The sequence below is a fragment of the Crocodylus porosus genome, unplaced genomic scaffold (genome assembly GCF_001723895.1).
Source record: "Crocodylus porosus isolate Cpor-Errol unplaced genomic scaffold, CroPor_comp1, whole genome shotgun sequence".
Taxonomy (NCBI): domain Eukaryota; kingdom Metazoa; phylum Chordata; order Crocodylia; family Crocodylidae; genus Crocodylus; species Crocodylus porosus.
Genome location: NW_017728909.1, coordinates 61,720,142 through 61,740,161, shown reverse-complemented (window position 1 = coordinate 61,740,161; position 20,020 = coordinate 61,720,142). Strand labels below are relative to the sequence as shown.

The 20,020-nt window shown below is 39.8% G+C and overlaps 1 long non-coding RNA gene across 1 annotated transcript; it reads left to right on the top strand.

Annotated features, from left to right (window-relative positions):
- The first annotated feature begins 299 nt into the window (after positions 1–299).
- LOC109308234 lies at positions 300–19,544 on the top strand. The gene is made up of 4 exons (XR_002100564.1): positions 300–361; positions 1,648–1,650; positions 13,248–13,254; positions 19,535–19,544. It is a non-coding gene; the product is annotated as an uncharacterized LOC109308234 (long non-coding RNA).
- Positions 19,545–20,020: the final 476 nt, after the last annotated feature.

Here is a 20,020-nt window from a genome sequence, read left to right as displayed (position 1 = left end):
TGGACATAGTAAGAGAGGGAGATAGAAAATTACTACACTTGTAGACGGGAAAAGTGCCATATTGTGAGCTAGGTTTTTGGAGATAGTTTGTGACAGGAGAGGGCAGCCACTGGACTGAAACTGAACCTCCCTTAAGATGAAAATTATTCCTTTGCAAATAGTCAACAAAATGCACTGGTGAGGTCTATATTAAGTACGTAGAAAGAAAAACATAAGGCTATAATAACACACACATTTTCTGACGTAAACGGAAATTTCTCAGGAATAATAGATAAACCAGAATTCATTCTCCTTTCAACTTAAGGCTAAGTACAGACAGTCAAAAATCCTGAAGCTGAATCGATTCACTCTTCCCAGGTTAGTCTAAAGTGTGTGGATTGAATCAATAAGAAAGTAAACAAGGGGCAGGCAATTATTTCAGCTGGACGGTTGCTTAATGAGTTTTGGTGAGCTGTCAAGGACTGCCAAGACCCTGACCCTTGACAGGTGCTCACCCCCTGGCTGCCATCTTGGGACTGGGAGTCCTGCCCCTAACCTCTGACTTTTGCCACTGGAAGCCCCTCCCCTTAACCCCTTTTGGGAGGGGAGGGTTGCCATCTTGGAATCAGAAAAAACTCAAATCATACTAAAAGTCAAACAGCTACTATAACATATTTTAATTTTATTACAAATATATTTTTGTTATGATTTGTGTTTGCATAGTGCATATAGAGATGATTGCATAATAAGTACAAAATAAAATCTTACTTTTGCATATTGTGTGTGGGGGGGGTGAGGTTTAGTTGGGGGTGGGAGTATGCATGGTGGGGTGTGTGGGATGGGGGTGTGTATGGAGGGGGGTGGGGTGTGTGTGGGGGGTTGTAGCTGTATGTGAAGAGCAATAGGGTATGTATATGTGGGGGCTTGAGGGGGCAGGATGTAAGTGTGTGGCATTTGTGGGGTGTGAGGGAGGATGGGGGGTGTAGGGATCCCCCCACTCACTCCCCCCTGTAGTGCATAGCTTCCACCAGTGGCAACAGAAGCAGCAGCAGCAGCAGGTGGGAATGCTCATGCCCCGTGTAAGTGCTGCTGCCAGCTGCATGTAGCTCGAGCCAGTGCTGCACATGGGGGTGAGGACCGCAGCCAAGGTGACCTGCTTCTGTCATGCAGGGCTCACTTCCCACAGTGCACGTGCAGCTCCTGCACTCGTATGCCACCAGGAGAAGTCCTGCATGATGGAGCCTTTGCCGCCCCCTGCTGTGCAGGTTCCAGACTCTGCCAGAAGTGAAGAAGAGCCCTGGCTCCTGCTTCCTCGCAGAATCCTGGGACCTGTGCAGCAGGGAGCAGTGAAGACAGGTGGCTTCATAGCATGGGGCTTCCTCTACCAATGAGCAGGACACCAGGGAAGCTGAGCAGGTCCCCCTGCAGCTGCCACAGTGAGAGCAGCAGCTCTGTCCAGAAGCTGTGTGCTAGCTGGATTGAGCCTTTCCATGCACAAGGGTGGGAGTAAGACACTGTAGAGGACATTTTGTGTGTGTGTGTGTGTGTATATATATGTGGGTACCTCACTTCTGCCCTCATAAGCAGAAGGGCTGGGTGGGGTACGATTAATTGGTGGGCAGTTGTGGGCTGGATGAAGTGGCCTGGTAGGCCAGATCCAGCCCACAGGCTGTATTTTGCCTGCCACTGAAGTAAACAGACATTCTCTTATGAATCTGAAATGCAGCCACATGTCTGCAGGGGCTCAGGCCAGAAGCTGGGTGGTGCTAGAGTATGGGTCCCTACTTGACAGCTTGGGCCAAGGCTAGCCCACTCATCCTGCAAAGGAAGGCTTCTGGAGATGTGCAATGCATCCTGGGATGTTGGATGCGAACCAACTGTGAATTAACTTGAAACTGGAGGGGATATGGGACAGAAGTTTAATAAACCAATTTAAACTAAATCAGTTCAGTCTGATACTACATCCATCCAGGTTTATCTTAAACCAGTCTTGGCCATGTTGAAAGTAGTTTATGTGCACTGAACTTCTGTTGTGTTACAGATTTGTACTGGTTTCCAATCACTTATACCAGCTGATGTGTAACTTCTGTCCTCAGCCTAAGGGCTCATTTTAAACAAGAAAGAAAAGAACCATTTTAGTGAATGGGTCTACTTAATGTTAATATATCACTCAGTAAGCGAAAGAGTGATTGAAGCTGGGCTTGATAAGGCTGAGAATGAAATTCTGGACCCACTTCCATGAGTGGGAGCTGTCAATTGACTGCATTAAGTCCAGGGCTTTATCCTAAGGCAGCAGGTGACAAAAATATTTTCCTTTAAATTTGTTTTAGGAAAAAAAATCGGATGGTAGGCAATTTTAAGAAGTGTCTATATTATTAAAGTGTTTTGTCATTGGCATAATTGGAACAGGACAGTACCACAACTCTGGTATAATTCACTACATTATCTAGTAGCTTAATCATATAAGTTTTCTTAATGTGCTGTGGTGTCCAGAAGCATATTTAGATTGTGAAAAAGATAATACTATTTCAACGTGTTTGAACATCTACCAGACACAATGTAAAGATACAAAATGCCATTTTTTCCCTGCTGAGTTCTTAACCATACTTGTTGATGAACTGTAGCCCATTTGGCAATTTTCAGCCTGGTATAATGAAGTTTATGTTTCAAGGGTTTTTGCATTGGTCAAGAATAGAACACTTCAAGAAACTCAAAAAATGAAAGCAGGAGCACTACATAGGCATATTATGATAGCATCATATCGTTGCAATTATCGTTACTGATTTGATTATTCTTTCTTGAACCACTTTCCTGATTTGTTTGGGTTAAATTTACATGTACGTACCAAAAATATTTTATGTTCAATTAATTTACAGTGTCACAAGGTTTAGAAAGAACAGTATGCATGTGTACGCACATGCACACACACACAGAGGCCTGGATGCTTCACCCCCTCCCAAAAAATAACCCAGAGAAATAAAACCTCAACCGTGCTTAAAAAGCATGGTGCTATAAATCTTTATTCACCTGTGAAATGCTGATTTAGGGAAGTCATCGAAAGGACTTTGTACCAGGAAGCTTAGCATTAATGTTTTATACTTACTTCTGCATAGGCTACATTAAACACTCTGAAGTGATTTCACACTGCAATCTTGTGGACTGCAATTTTGAAACAATCCAAAAATGCTGGGCCATGAAATAAGACCAAACAGAATTCAGAAAGTGTAGGATTCCAACACGTTCCTGAAAGATCAGAGTGCCGCTGTGCATTCTTGCTCAATTTAAACTAAACTCCAGTTAGTATACCCTCCCCTAATGGGCACCCCCACTGGGGACATTGTTAGATTACCACCATGGACAAGGCCTCAGTACAGCTGGATATGTAAACAAGGCCATAATCCGTCTGAAAGAACTCTCACAGCTTGGCAGAGCTCACAGTGTTGTTAACATATTGTGCCAAAGCAATAACAAAGCCATCATTTTTAAGTTTATTCACAGACTTGTATTAATCAAGAAATTTTCCAGAAATTGCTTCTAAAGAACCTTCCAGAAATTTACCATTTGGAAAGAAGGTTTCCAGATGACTTTTTGCTTATCTGCAACATGTTCCTCGCAATAAATTACAATTTAGTCCAAGTTCAATTGAGACAGAAAACACATTGCTGCCGTATAGTATAAAGGGGGCTTTTTCTTTTTTTTGATCACTTTTTAAGGCAAGTCAGTTTTGGGGTCATAGCTAGCCTCGATTTATAGCAATAACTTGACTGCATTGCAACTTAGGGATCCTAAGGAAAGAAAGCATGTTTTACAATTGTTATGATGCATTTACTGTTTTTAATTGGCTAATTACATATTACAGATTTACATTCATTTAAAAGTTTTTGTAGGTGTTTGAGACAGGGACACAAATTTGTAAGTGTACACGATTAAAAGACATAATTTTGAAAAAAGCCCTTTAACAAGACCACAATTTGGCAGACTTGGAACACTGTGTGGGTGTAAAACTATACCCGCAGCTACATGCTGAACATAATTTATGTCATAGAGATGTCTAAACCAGCAATCTAACAAACTGTAGGCTTTAGTGTTTTAAAATCTGATCTTAAAACTTAAGGCCAGAGCTATTTGGAAAATCTCCTTATTAATGGGGTGGGGGCATAACAGAGATAAGCGTGAGTTTTTATTTTTGGAAATATTTATTATAAATCAATCCCGGTGAAACTTATTTTGGGTGGGGAGTGGGGGAAGGGGAAACTGCACTGTTAAAGATAGTTTTCTGAAAGCTTAAGATGTTATTTTTCCACATATTGCAGTGGCTGCAACAGGAAATTATTTATATAGATTTTATATACACACATGTTGTATCTCTGTGTGCAATTTAGGTGACATTTTAATATAACTGTAAACATTCCTATCTATTGGCCAAGTTCATGTTTATGAATATATTGTTTTAAACATATTGTTGAGTCAATTAGCTATGATTATTTCTTCAGAGTGGGTGAGATTCTATTGTTTAAATCCACTATATACTTAGTGGTGCACCACAATATTACGTTTGCCACTGCACAATGGAAGAGATCCAGCACAAATTGCCATTTGCCTTAAAAGCCTCTGAAACCTCAGAAAGTTGTAATTGCTGACTATTTGGCAAGTTGACCTACTCAAAGGAAAGATCAAAAACTACTTGGTCTGTAGCCCACACTTCCAGAGCTGTCTGGGGAGTAGGAAGTTCACTATGAGGACTCTCAACCTCTCTGCCTGTGGCCAGGAAAAGTAAATCCAGAGCAAGAGCTGTAACAACGTACATGTGTCACATGTTTATATGTGTGGGGTATATGTGGTTGGACTGATGGGCCTAGAGAAGAGTCTCTGGGTAGGAATGATTCTTATAGTTAGCAGATCTGTGATTTGACACCTTTCGGTACTCATGAACTGAATTATCTGGCCCCAAACTGGGGGACCAAGAATATTAATTCTCTTTTGGTGAGACTTCTTTCTAAAGCATTCTGAAATCTGAAAGAATTCTTGGATTGTTGACCATAAAATGTAAGAACTCCTCCACCACTAGCCATATTCTGCTGCAAAGTTGATCATGGAATTTATGTAATATCTATCTGCCATGTCATTCAGGAGATGTCCAGCCTAAGCAGAACTTATACTACAGTGACACTGATGATGCATGCCACATAGTTTCATACATCAACCTTTTGCTTTAACATAACATCCACCAGCCAAGCCAAGCACCTTCCTTTGGAGTTAGGTTTGAAATAGAGATGCCACAAAAGTTTCAATGGCAGTGGAGGTCACATTTTGCTATAGCTTGTAGAACAAACATCGAAAAAAAAATCACTAGGAAAATGTCTGCTTTGACATTTGAAAAATGTCAGCCTTCAATGTTGGCTTTTTTTTTTTAAAATAAGCATTTCTAACTTAACGTGTTTACATTTTCAGTTGTAAATGTTTCATTTTGGCTTCTGGTCAACCTTCCCCCCCCACTTTTAGGATATGGATTTTATTTCTTTGCCTCTTCAATTCCCATTTTCCCTAGTGAAAAATAAGAAAGAAAGGTAATGGAAAAGAATGGTCAGAAAGTGGAATGAATTTTTTTTTATTGTTTTCCAAAGGAAAACCTAGAAAAAAATAAGAATGTAATAGTAGTCTAGTAATAGTAAGGCAGCATGGGAAAATATGGAAATAATTTCAAATGTTCATCTTTGCTTAATCTTCTGTTGGAAACATAGCTTACCTTTACTTCCTCTAGTCTACAGGATTATTGGCAATTCTTGAATATAAACAGTTCACCATTTTATGAGAAAGAAATTTACCAGGTAAGAGACCTAAGTTTCAAATGCTTGCCTACTAACTTGTCAAAGAGTTGTCAAAACTTGTTGCATAAAATTGCCTGCTTGCTCTGGCAAACAGACTTTTACAGATGCTACAAGGATTCATTTTGAAGTGAAAATGTGAACATATTTCTTAACAACAATATCACTGTAGAGAAAAATGTTAAACTTGCCTTTCTGTTCCCTCTGAGGGGAGGTTCAGAGGTCACAGTTAGGCATTAAAATATAATGAATCTCTGAAAAAGCAGACCCCCTGTTATAGAGGTTTGAATTATTTTGGCTCCGTAGAGGTGAGGCTGTTAAATAATTTTGTCTTCTGTTGAAACAATATATAACCTCTTTAGTTATTATACATAACTATCATGCATACTGTTTGAAGAAAAAGTGATTTATCCACCTGATATCCTATATAATCTTGAGATATAAATTTACATTGTAGGAGTTTTAGAGTATTTATGATGCATAGTAAATTGTATTTAAAAAGTAACTTGTGCAGTATATTGTACAACCCTGCTTTAGTCTGCTCACCCAGTGCTTACACAAAAGCCTGAATTTCACATTTAAGAACTGACCTGGCCCTTCTCTTCTGAGTCTCAAAAATGAGTGGTACCAAAAGAAATTGAGAAAATATTTCTCCGTTTCCCCTTTAACTAGCTCATTTAGTATACACCTTGCTTTTATTCCTATATGAAAAAGACCTTCCCTGATTCAGCCCAGCCAAAATGAACAATAACAGCTGTGAAGGATTGAACAATTATAGTAATAACAGAATGGAACAGAAAAAGAACATAATCTAGTTTGTTTTACCCATACACCAGCTGCATTTACTCCAAAAAAAAAAAAAAAAAAAAAAAAAGCTTTAGGATGCTGTAGTAATCAGAGAGGCCAAACCCTAATATACATTGTCATATTTGTAGAAATCACCATGAAATGCTGTAGCATTATAATATCAATAGGGTAAGGGACATTGGTTAATGATGACAAATTACTTTATAATCCTATTGTGACTTCCATCTAATGTCTTGTCTTACTTTTTAGTGAACCAAAATACTTCCGTCACCACAAGTGTGTCACTTGCTATTGTTGCCATTTTGCAGATGTGAACACTGTGGCCACAAGCAAATTGTTGTAGATTTAGCATCCAGATCTTCAAATGCCTTAACCACAAAACTATTCTTCATTTCTTTAGCACCATTTATCCAAGAACCAAAAGAATGTGGATTGATTTGCGTTATTTTGATATTTCCATTTCAATACTTGTGGCAGGGCACTTGATGTGACTGTGACTTTGAGAGGTCAGGCAGCCTATTGAGCCACTGACAGGTGGTGGTCAGGGCCAGCAGGTGTGGCTAGGCCTGATCAAAGGTGTCACCTGAGTGAAGGGAGTCTCCTGGTTGAAGGAGGGCTGGGCATAGACTAGGTATAAGCCCAGACCCTGAGAGCTGGGCTGGTAGTAACATCCTGGGAGCTGGTGTCACCCAGCGGGAAGGCTGCCATTCCTGAATGCCAGCAAGGAAAATGACATCTGGAGATCTGCATAGAAACTAAGGGGGTGGAGGAGGTTCCTGGGGTCCAGTGTGGGGTCTAGAGCCCTGAGAAGGGGGCTGAGTGCCAGCCTGTAGAGAGGCTGGATGAACCCAGAGAGAGAGGGGTTGAGTGGATAGGGGCTTGTTGAGAGGCCAGAGGAGCCCAGAAAGAGAGGGACTGAGTGCCTATGGGTTGTTGAGATGAGGGGCCTGAGTGGTTGGGCCCCCAGACACAGGGCTGGCAATTGGAGGACAGAGCCTGGGAACCTTGACTGGTCTATTCTGGGGCTAGGGCCCAAGAGGGGCTGAAGGGTGAGAAAGCTTATTGTGAGACATGGCCAGAGCTGGGAGAGCCTGGAGTCTTGATTGGCCTAAAGGCAAGGCCAGGGCCTAGGAGAGGGACAAAGGTCCTTGTGGGGCTACAGTCAAGTGGGAGGGGGAAGGGAGCATGCAGTCCAGGATGATGATGGCTGGTTGGGGTCCAAGAGTGAATTGGGGGCCAGAGATAGAGGACTCAGATGCGAGATGGAGCCAAAGTCAGAGCCAGGTAGTGGTTAGCAGCCCAAGCGGGGTGTAGGGCATCTAGGGAAGAACCCAGAGAGAGACATGTAAGACCAGGAAGGTTTGGAAACTGGTCCTGGGTAAGACCTAAAATTGCACCCTACTGTAGTTGGTTGGTGTGGTGGGGCTGCCTGTAGCAGGGCAGCCTCCATGAAATGCCATGCATGGGCCACTTCAGGGAAAGGTGAGGATGGGATGCCAGAAAATCTCAGTTCCCACTGCCTTGTGGGTGGCTCTATGGAGAGGAAAGGCTAGGGGAGCACACCCCGACAGAAAAGCACTCACTGGGCAAGACCAGGACCATGAGGGTCCAGAGGCCCAGTGAGGGCCAGGGAGATCAGGACCATGTGGGTCCAGAAGCCCAGTAAGGGGCCTGAGGCCTATAGTGAGGCCCAGGAGATATACTGAGAGGGGCCAGGAGAGAGACTGAGGGGCCTGGTGGCCTAGGGAGTGGTTGGGTGGACTGAGGCATCTGAGGGCCCAGAGAGCTTCCTGGAGGAGAGACCAAGGGTTCTGGCAACTGGAGAAGGGGCTATGAGGAGAGACCAAGGAGTCTGAGGCTAAGAGTCAGGCTGAGAGGCCTAAAGAGGGGCTGTATCAGTAACTAGCAGAACATTTGCAAGGATGCCATCTGTGAGGCATGGAGTGTGGTGTAGGGAAGGATACGGAGCCATGCAATTAGTCCCTAAGGGTCAAGGTGCTATCTGGGGGCACAGTTATCAAGTGAGGCCCAGTGAGGGGCCTGGACACAGGTAGAGGCCAATGAGGGCTCAGCAGAACCAGACCATGCAAAGGCATATGGTCTGCCTCCATAATTATTTTACTATCAAGGCATGACAGGAGAGACAGGAAGGCACCCGATGGGTGGAGTACGGCGTGGTTGCAGAGCCTCCAGGGGAATGTCATGCTCGCCCCTGGGACCTGACCTTGTGACAATACTGTAGTAAAAACCAGGAGTTGTTAATCTTGGTGGACAGCTACTAGTGAACCTGACTACTTTGATTGCCTAAGCTCTTATCTGGAAGTCACTTGAAAAGGTGACTATCCTCTTGTATCTTCTGGTGTATTGATAGAGTATTCAAAGATATGCCCCTTAAATTCCTATTATTCTTTGGTCAGGAAATGTCTAGTCAAGACATCTTGTGCTGCAGCTTATATTTCATTATACATAGGTTTTATGACACCTGCTTTTTAGGCATTGTTAAGAATATGGCCATAGTGGTACAAAATTAAAGATAACTATAAATGCATGATTGGAAAGAATAATGGGAATGGATCAATTTACTATCTCATGTTCTATCAAGCAAGTGAATAATTTAAAAAATGCGGGACTAAGTGGAATAAACTAATGGCAAAATAATACAACATTCATAATGGTAACAATACATTATTTTAACTCAACCTACAGTGATTCAGTTCTGAATCACCTTGTCATTTCTGTTACCTTTAATTTCAGGCCCTCACCCAGGGTCCTTTCAAGACAATGTAAAGACTCCCATTGACTTCAGTGAACATAGTAGGTATGTGAAGAAATAATTTGTACCAGCAAAAATTCTGTGACACCTCAATAACACATTGCTAACAAAAATCTTTTCATATATGTGTGGGAGCAAGGTGGCTCATTAATGCACAAGTCCTGGGAGGTGCTCGATGAATTTACATAATGCATGTATATTGGAGAGAGCAAGCGTCTATTGTCTTCAGAAAGCATAAGGAGCCATATTTTGCTCACACTCCAAGACAGCTCTCTTATGTTAACAAGACTATTGTAGTTTAACCGGGAACAGAATTTGACCAACTTTATATTTGACCAAATTCTGTATGTTTTCAGGATCACCATCTGATGAATTACGGAAATGGACACGAGAGAGAAGTAAGCTAAACATTTCCTTTTTTAACTCAAGACAAAAACAGCAGTCACCAAAAAGGCATCATTAAACTATTAAAATATCATGTGTGCTGAAGAAAAAAATCCAAACAAACAGTACTTTAGAGAAAAAAATTACTGCCTCTGACTCTTATTATAAAAATGACTGGAGAAATGTGCCTCCTTGCCTCAAAGAGTTTGGGAGAGTACTTCATGACATACCCTGAAGGGCATCACAGAATAAGGAGGAGGAGGGGTAGTGGTAGCCCCTGAAAGCATAATTGAGAACTACAGAAATCCTTTGTGCAGCCCAAAGTTGCACCACTGAAGATATCAGCCATAGGGATGTCTGGAAAGAGGCAGTGTGGAGGTGTGTATTTATTGATGTATGAATGGGTATAAAGAAACTACATTACCTTTGTTTTTCAAGCTGCCAGATCTGGGTTCTGGACTGATCACATTCAGGTTAGAACTTCAGCCTCACTCTGCTTTTGGCTAGGCTCAGGCATAACGTGGCAGCTCCATGCTCAGGATAGTGCTGCCAGTGGCAGTGGTGTGGTCATCCACTGCTGCAGCAGTGGCTATTTCTATGCCCCTGCACAAAGGTGGCACCTGCAGCTGCTGCCTTGGTTGACTCCTATTAATTATACTACTAGGCTCAGAGTTCTAGCAAGACCTTGAGTACCCTTTCTTTACAGCCTTTTACCAAAATGAATAATCAGATGCATTTTTGTACCTTTCACACATGCACAGACGGGTGAAGTTGACATGCTGGCAGATAGCTTTTATATTTTAGCCACAGTGCTGATTTATTTTATTAAGATGATAAGAAAGTGGATATTCAGCAAGATTCAACACGTAAATTTAAGAATGTACAGAAACTTACAGTCCTTCTTTCTATAACGCAGAGGTAAAAAAAAAAAAGACTTCAACATGAACGTCATAGGGGATAGTGAACTAGCAGCAGCATGTCTGCTATACAAGCCTGACAAAATTTCAATGGGATCACAAACACTACTGCTGTGGGGTTTTTTTGATGTGATGTCATTGTGTGTGGCATTCTGGTGCAATTTATTATCTTGGTAAAAGCTAGAATTAGTGAAAGTAAACAATTTCTCAAGCTATTTCAGTCATCCTGTAGGAGATCTCTCTACTACCTCTAGTCTGAACCTCTCAAGCTCTCTTCATAAACCATGAGCCAAAGCTCTTGCCAAACTTCATGAAAACTCACACACTGTTCCCATATTACTCTGCACTTTCTGAATAGCTAGTAAATAATAAAAAAATCCTTTATTTGGTATACAGAGAGTTTCGACATTGCGCATAGTCTGCATTCTTTCTGAGCACAGATCATACAGCTGTTTTATTTTAAGGCTTGTTTGGAAATAATTGCCCATACGAGGTCATTGTCTGTTCCAATTTGGGGAAGCATGGTCCTAATTTGGATAAATATATCTTGATCAAAGGGACCATAGAATGGAAAATGCCCTCAGCTTCGTAAAACGATACAGAATCTAAGGCAAGGAGAGCCCGTGGCAACAAAAATACCCAGATAACTAAAGAAGGATTCAAATACTGAAAAGAAGATATTGAAATAAGTGATAAGTACTTCAGGCTGTTAATTAGAAAGCATATAAAGTACTGAAATAGAAGGACTGAACATACAGAGATAAGCCAAAAACTCTGTTAAAAACCCTGCAGGAACATTTTTATTGGCAGCCTTTTATTCTTCCCCAATGTAAATCTTATTGACCAGACTCCCCGAAATAGAAATAAGTGTACAGAGAGAACTTCTGCCATACTGACCTCCTGCTGGATTATAGTTCAACTCTATCAGCAACTGTAGAGGGCCACAGAAGCAATTTCAATAAATATTTCATTACACAGGAACATATTTGTCAGTATTTCAAATAAATAAATACATGTTCTTACTTGGTGGACACTTGCTGAGAAACTTCTATAGCTTTCATTTTCAGGCTCCTTTTTTATGTCCAGAGAGGTCAATTTGTTTTTTCAGTACTCAACTTGATTATTTATAGGAGAGAAATGTTTTCATCTTTTACTGTTTTAAACAGCCAAGTGGTTACTGAAATTGTCGGTCATCAAGTTCATCTCAAAGGCCTGGTGTAGTTCTATTTAGATGAGACAAGGTAGCTTAAAGCAGATAACTGGAAGTTATGAGAATGATTATAAATATTGGGAAATGCTTGTGCCTGGTGTCTCCATGATTCACCTCCCTTCTCTCTGAATTGCCCACACAAAACACAGCCCTATGACTAATTGAGTTCTTTTTCTTTAAGGCTGGGAAGAAGGAAAGACAGAGAAAGGACTGTTACATTTATTTTTCATTTCTTAGGAAATGCTCTGCCATTATGGTAATAGGTCGCATAAATGTCTCAATATATGGAAACAGGTATGCAGGGAAAACAATATATAATTTGGGGTTTTTTAAAAGTGAAAAATAACTATTTTTTACTATTATGAATGGCTTCATGCCAGAAGGATATGCCTGCAGGAAAGTTAATTGTAACAGCTTCAGAGAAGAGATGGCTTTGTGTGATGGTCTGCCACTCACTTCTTCTTTGACCTTGGACAATTCATTTAATCTCTCTAGGCCTCCATTCTCTACCTGTCAAACAGGGATAATAATACTGCCTTTCTTCCAACCTTTGCCAATCTGCCGATTCCGATTAAAAGTTCTTTGGGGGTGGACTTCTTCATACTGTGTGTTTGTAGAGCACCTGGCACAATGACATCTTGATTTCAGGCTCTCTTGTGCTAGTCTAACAAAAATAAATATGATATACTATAGTAATTCAGACTATTAAGTTTCCACTTGTTCTGAATATTCCATTTGTGCTAAATACATATTGGATCAATCACAATATGAGTTAAAGGGCAGACAAAACCTAGCTAATATATTCCTTCTTGTATTCTCTTAGCTTTGTCTACATATAGACATTTGGTTGCTCCAACTTCATTGCACAATGGTCACAAGAAACCCTTGCAAATACAAATGCTACTTCTGGCAGTGAAAAAGTACTTATTAGAAGTATGAGACAGAAAGGGACCTTCTGGCTCATTAAGTCCACATTAGTAAACCTCACTAGTATCACAGACAACTGCATTATAAACTGCAAAATGTTTATCTTAAAAGTAATTAAGTTTTTTGCCCACACTATGGCTATAAGGAAGGCTGCATCAGAATCTCACTGCTCAGGTAGTTAAAAACTGTCTTTTAATTGTCAGACAATTTATCCATGCTCAGTTTTAGCATTTGTTCTTTTGCCAGTACTGTCCTTTGGCTTAAATATTTTTTTTCTCTCCTTTAATTTTAATCTTCCCTGATGTATTTATAGATATAAACCATATCCCCTTTCAGTTTTCATTTTGCTAGGCAAAACCTGAAAAACTCCTTTAGGGTGTAAACAAGCATTTGCAGGACCTGGTTTAGGTTTAGGCAGCTTAAAGTAAGCTGGTTAAACCTAAACGGAAGCATTTGCCCCTTACTGGTACTGGCATAGGCAGCCTGAAGTTGGGATCAGGGCAGAGCTGGCAGATCTGTGGGAGGTGGTTGCTTGGTTCAGGGTGGGAAGTGTAGTTTGTAGGCTAAAAATAGCCTGGTCATAGTCAAGAGAGTGGGAAGAGCACAGCTCCAGTGCTGTAGCAAGTGGCTGGGCTTTCCCAGCCCCAGGGCTGTGCTGTGAATGTATACAGATGCTCATTACACTAGGTTAACCCATTTTAGATCAGGTTAACAGAGGCAATCTAAAGTTAATTCATCATTTTTGAGGATGACCGAAGTCCTATGGACATGCCTGATCATTGAAATCAGCATGCAGTATTCCAGATAAGGTCTCTCCAGTGCTTTGTACAGTAGCAATACCTTTTCTGAAATTACAGGAATAATCAAATTTGTCTTTTCTCATGCATGTGTCATACTGGCAGTCCATATTCATTATGTGATCAAGTAATATAGCCCAAGTCTTCTTCTTTCTTAGTCAATTTTCTTGGAACCTGCAGTTTACAGCAAAAAATCTCATTCACCCCTATTGGGCAGATCCCTGGAAGTAAATACCCACAAGTTAAGTGCTGCAACACCTAAAACTGAGGTGCTAGTTCCCCAGTGTTACCTAACCTAAGCTCTCTATAAAGATAACTTTAATGCATTAGAAGAACCCCAAAAATCTGTGTCCCGGAGAGCACCCTTCATTCCCCATGTTGAAAATGGGTTATGGGGAGCAAAGGATGGACAAGCCATAGGACTAGAAGGCAAGTAAGTCAGAACAAATCTGATTTGTAAGCTAGTGGTTACATATAACCCAGCCGGGGTGGGGGGGAGGTTCTGATTTTTAATCCCTGTTTAGGATGCACCTACTATAATGAGTCTTTCTGGGGACATAGATGATGCTTCATTTAGTGCCTGGATCAAAATGTAACTTAGATTTTAGCTAGAATAAAAAGGAAGGTCACCAGTGACTAATGAGTTTAGGCTGTGGAACAGGGGTTTGGGGATCAGAGTTTTAGGTATAACTTTACCTTCATAACATTGCATTTTCTATTTTTTTAATCTTAGTTCATCCCCAGTCCTCCAGCCAGTACTTTCTGTGTAATCTCTGACTCTTCCTTTGCATTGACAATGACTTTCAACATTATGACACCAGCAAGTTTCGTTACTTCACTAAGCTTGTACCAAGGTCATTAATGAAAACAGTCTAAAACATCAATCCTAGAACAGATCCTTGCAGAATTTCTCATCTCTCCAGCCTTGTAGGGTTCTGGCAGACATTGTACTTATTGCTATTTTTTATGCTCTAAAAATGGCAGATCCACTACAACACTGGCAAATCTGCCCCAAAGAATTTGTATCACCAGGGGTGTTGGTGATATTCGAAACAGCTGAAAACTGTTGTGTGACAAATTCAATATCTGGACAGGTTTCTCTGACTCCTTGTATCCCACAGTGCTCTGTTTTCCCTTCCCTCCTCCAAGGCAGAAGGAGGGAGCATGGCTGGCTGCCTCTCTGATAGCTCCCCACTGGGCAGGCTATTGGGTGGGGGAGTTCTTTATGCACTATCCTGAAGCGAGCTAGGAGTGAGATTCTGGTACGAGGGTCTATCAGGCAGAAGAAATGATAAGGTCAGACTTTGCTGTTGCATGCTTTTTGCAGGCAGCTCTATCTCTGTTGCTACCTGACAGCAGGGGTGATGGGGCTTCCTGACAGGTGAGAACTTTAGAAGACTACTGGTGCTCTGTTAGACCCATATAAGCAAATGTGGACAACTGGTGTGTTGTGCCAACCCAATATGTCCATGGTGAAATTCATAGATCTACAGATAAAATAGGCAGGCAAGGTTCTTTGGGTAGATGTGATATATTTCCAGCTATTTAGTTGGTCTAATAAAAGATATCACATTTACCCAAAGAACCTTGCCTGCCTACACAACTACAACCAACATCCCTACAGATAAAATATGCAGAGTTAGGCAAAGAAATCACTATTTGCACTTGGTGTTCATGTGTGAAAGGCAGGCACAAAAAAATACATGCAGCTGCATAAACTTTACATATCTGAGCCTAAGAGTCTTTCAGATACAACAATTGCTCCAGTACAGGCCTCCTTCCTGTTTTTAACTTTGGGTTTCTGCAATAAATGTTAGAACTTCACTTCTTCCAAAAAACAAAACAAAACAATGCCCCCCCCCAAACCAAATGTATTTGTTTGAATTCCAGGTTCCTAAACACAATACTAGAATACAGTCTTCTCAGCTATAAACTAATATTTTGTTGATCAAAAGTTCATTTCTTCTCCTTAGTTTTCAATCCAAATAAGAGGCCAGGACTGGTGTACTGACTCAGCAAATGCCTGTGTCATAGGTATTTTCTTCTGAAATTACTTTTTGTTATTTAAATTTTTTAAATCAAATAATTATTTAGATTTATACAAGAAAACCTGAGAATATATATGTTATTATTAAAACAGAAAAAAAAATTACTGACAGATTATACTATATTGGCCTTATAAATTCCAATATGAGATGGATTTTGTTGTAATAAAAATGGAAGAATTGAACAGAATCATCATTCAAATTCTCAAAATGAATGCAGGAACAGAGAGACAGTTATAATATTGACTTCACAGAAGTCAAATTAAATAAAGTCCGGAATACATATTCTGTAACAGATTTTCAATACTTGAACAGCACCATCAAGACAAATATTTTATGTCAAATGGAATATTCCCATCTCAGAAATGGAAAGAGGAAGAAAAGAGAGCAAACAGGGAGAAAAGATGTGGCTAGAGTTAAAGAAATCTCAGAATTTTAGTATGATAGAAATTATAGGTACCACCCAGAGAATCAAGGTAAGATTTACTAGTTCATCCTCTTTGACCCTCTTCACAGTGTTAGGTATCTGCATTTGAAAGTAAAATATGAACTCACTTCTTCTGGGGAAAAAACTGCAACACGCTCTTCAATCTTCTTTTTTTGGTGCTAATGACAAGACAGGATCTTAATTAGCTGTTATCATTAGGGGCACAATTAAGGTTCAAAGGAAGCTTAGAATCAAAATTTCTACATGAGCATTGCTAAAGATGCCTGGAGAAAGCAGAAACATATTTACATCAGTTCTCACAAAGTTTGTTTATATTCATGGTGCTGAAGTAGTATTGGCAATGGTAGGAAATATTTTGCAACCTTTGCTAAAGTAGGCATATATCTAAAATCCATGGAAAACTTTAGTGGGCTATGAAGTACCTTTGAGTGCTAGTTTTCTAACTTTCATTAAATCTGAGGCTGAACACTGCTGGAAAAACATCTATGGGGCTAATTTCTGAGGCTTTTTCAGTTAGTCCCAACAATGAAAGACTCTGATGTCTCATCTAGTATTTCTACCTTTCTATATAGTGAGAGCTTCATTAAGTACACTCTAATTCACCCTGAACATCGTGAAATCAATGGAGCTATGGCAACTGACACTTGCTGAAGATCTACCCCTTTGAATTGTATTATGCAATTGCACAAGTGTTACCAGTGTTCTAGGTATGATCCTTGAATTGTGTTCAATAAGGGTCACGTGAGGCCATTTTCTACTCATTGGCAAACCTAACCACAAATGTTCCAAATATCATTGTGTGTTTCAATACCTGAGCTTGCAGTTAAAGTAGTTGGGTTGTTTTCTTTGTGGAAAGAAGAGGCAGTTGATGCAGAGTTCTCTTCTGAGTGCTTCTTCCCTTTGCTTTTGAAAGCCTTAGAGATAAACCACTTTTCAAATTTTCAATCTCCATTGCTTTTGGTCTGAGCTTACAGATACTAAAAACCACAAATCAGCTTCTCAAGGTGCATTCCAGTTCTCTTCACAGACAGACTACCAGATTGCCCAACTGAAAGAAACCATTACTCAGAAAATAATTGCTACATTAGTTGTTGGCTGGTGGGCATCCATGAAACAATCTACCTTCTACTTTTCTTAAATCAGGGATAGTTTCAAATTCCAGCGGGGAACACAGACTTTATGTTAATTGTCAGCTGATAATTAATTCCACCTGTACACAGTAGGTCAAAGAACTTTCAATCTCTGCCTCCTTGCACAACAGATTTAAAATGCAGTTTCAAAGGTTTTTTTTTTTAATTTAATTTATTTATCCCCTTAAGATAGATGATAAGGTATCGAATGTATTCCCATTTCACCATAAGTCATCTTTCTGTACTGTACACTCCATCTGTATAAACACATTTATGAGAGAGGAATCTTGTACAGGAAAATACAGGAAAAAATGTTTCACCTTGATAGATGAATAGGTTTAATCTTGATGGATTTAAAATGATATTTCCTCTCTTGAGATGAAGATTCCAAAAGTTTAATTAGTTGATATATACAGGCAACCCCCACTTAGCACTTTTAATTGGTTCTTGAAAAATTGGGCGTTAAGCGAAACAAGTGTTAAGTGAAACCGAAAGTATTTGACAATCCAAGATGGAGACTGCAAGTGTTTTTAATGATCCAAGATGGTAACCATGAGGGTTATAACGAAACTCACTGAGCGCTAAGTGAAATCAGGTGTCAATTTAAATGAGCGTTATAGCAAAATAGCATTAAGTGGATAGCATGACTGTAGATCACTTCAAAACTAGAAAAAATATCATACGTGCCTTGTGTCATAGAAGGAACTAGGGGTGATGAAGCTGAATATAAATGTTAATTCATATTTAATTTTTCCATTTGCTCATAAGATTATAGGAAAGTAGTACTGGAAGGGACCTCAGGAAATCACTGAGCCTAGTCCCTTGCTCAAGGCAGGATCATCCCTGAGTAAATCATCCAGTCAAGCAACAGTCTAATGTACTTCTTTAAACTTCCAGGGATGGAGAGTCCACACTTCTCTAGGTATCCTGTTCCAATGCTTGACCATATGAATAGTCAGAAAATTCTTTCTACTCTCCAACTTAAATGTCTTCTGCTGCAGCTTGAGTCTATTGCTCCTTTTCCTGTGCCCTACAGCTACAGATCAAAGGCTATCCATGTCCTCTTTATAATTGCACTTCAGGTATTTGAAAACTGTTATCAGGTCTCCCCCACAGTGTTCCCTTCTCCTGATTAGATAACCATTTTTTTCAGCCTTTCCTTATAAGCTATGCTTCCCAGGTCTCTAATAATTTGTGTTGCCCTCCACTGGATTCCTAATCTGGCCACTGGACACATGGCTCCAGGTAAGGCCTCACCAATGCCAGAGTGAAATAATCACTTCTCTTGAACTTCTGTTAGCACATGACAGTAGCTATTATATTCTTACTATACTTCTTTGTTGAGTCGGTTATTTTCTTTTTGTACTGATTTTTCAATATATTATTGAAAATTATCTTATATTATATAACAGTATGTTATATTATATTAATTAAAAGTGGACTTTTCTAAAATGATGCTCATAACTGGTGACCTAATTAAACCCTGATTGGACTAGGCTGTATGGCTCTAAGGTAGGTTTCTCATCTGATTCATCAAAATATCTTGGAGAGAAGCATGGCAAAGTTAAATTTGCTAGAGTGAAAGACAAGAGAGAGAAACATCACCTTCTGGGTCAGGAAAACAGCTTGGATGACACTGCCCTTCCAGAATCTCTAAGCCTGGGGAAATGAAGTTATGAATGGTGTCCACAGCCTTTTAAGGCATTTAAAAGGCTAGTAGCTGGAATGGCTGCAAGTGAGAAACCCTGTGCTAGCAGAACATCATCATCTGACTCTTGACTGCAGCCCTAGGTATTACCTTATGAAAAACTAGAAACCTGCAAGAGCTGTCCTCTGCTTTCCTAAGCATTTCATTTTAAACTTCTTTTCTATGTTCATTAGCTGAGTGATATCCCAGTCTTTTTTATTCATAGTTGTGAAAGCGGGTATGCCAATACATGCATGTGTGTATGCATATGTGATTCCCTATAAAGTCTACATGGGCAAGATACCCTCCTCACAATTGCTGATGCTTAAACAGCCCTAAATGTTGTCTAATAAAGTACGAATTAGCATGAGCTCTGTACTAGATGTATAGAGCTTTGCAATTGTCATCTGCAATTAGCAGTGAATAAAAGTTGTCAAATTTCTGCTATCAAGAGTGTTCTGTTAGCTGCCTATATTATGCCATTTCTATTTGGAAGGGAAGGGTTAATCCCTCCACAAAAGATGAAGTTTAAGGAAGAAGCTATATAATAAGGTCTTAGGTTATGGTTCAGAAATAATAAAATATCTGATTTTTAAATATTTGAGAATAGATTGGTTTTAGTATTCAGATATTTAACATTCAGATTACATATTTTGTTGATTTTGGATGAATTCTTTAGTTGTGAGCTATAACAAATGGCTGTTAGAATTTGTATAAGATTTGATTTTTTTATATTAATTTGATAAAACTAATTTGCTGGCTTAATTCCAGTCCAATATGGGGATTGGAATTCACCAATACGTGGATTTGTTCTTGATTAGAGAGTTGGATTGCTTTATTGTTAGTTTATTATTACTAAAAATAGCTTGGATTTGATGAAAAGTTTTCTTGATTTTTAAGTGTGTTAATAAAATGTATAAAATTACACTGAATCACAGTTCCTTTGATAAGCCTCGTTTCTGGACTCTGAGGATGTGGATGAATACTAGCTGGTCAGATTAAAAGGTTGTGCTCTGTCTACTTAATCTTTGATTCTCACAGCTAACTAAAAGTCTATATACATTTGAAATACATGTGCATCTTTAGGCTTC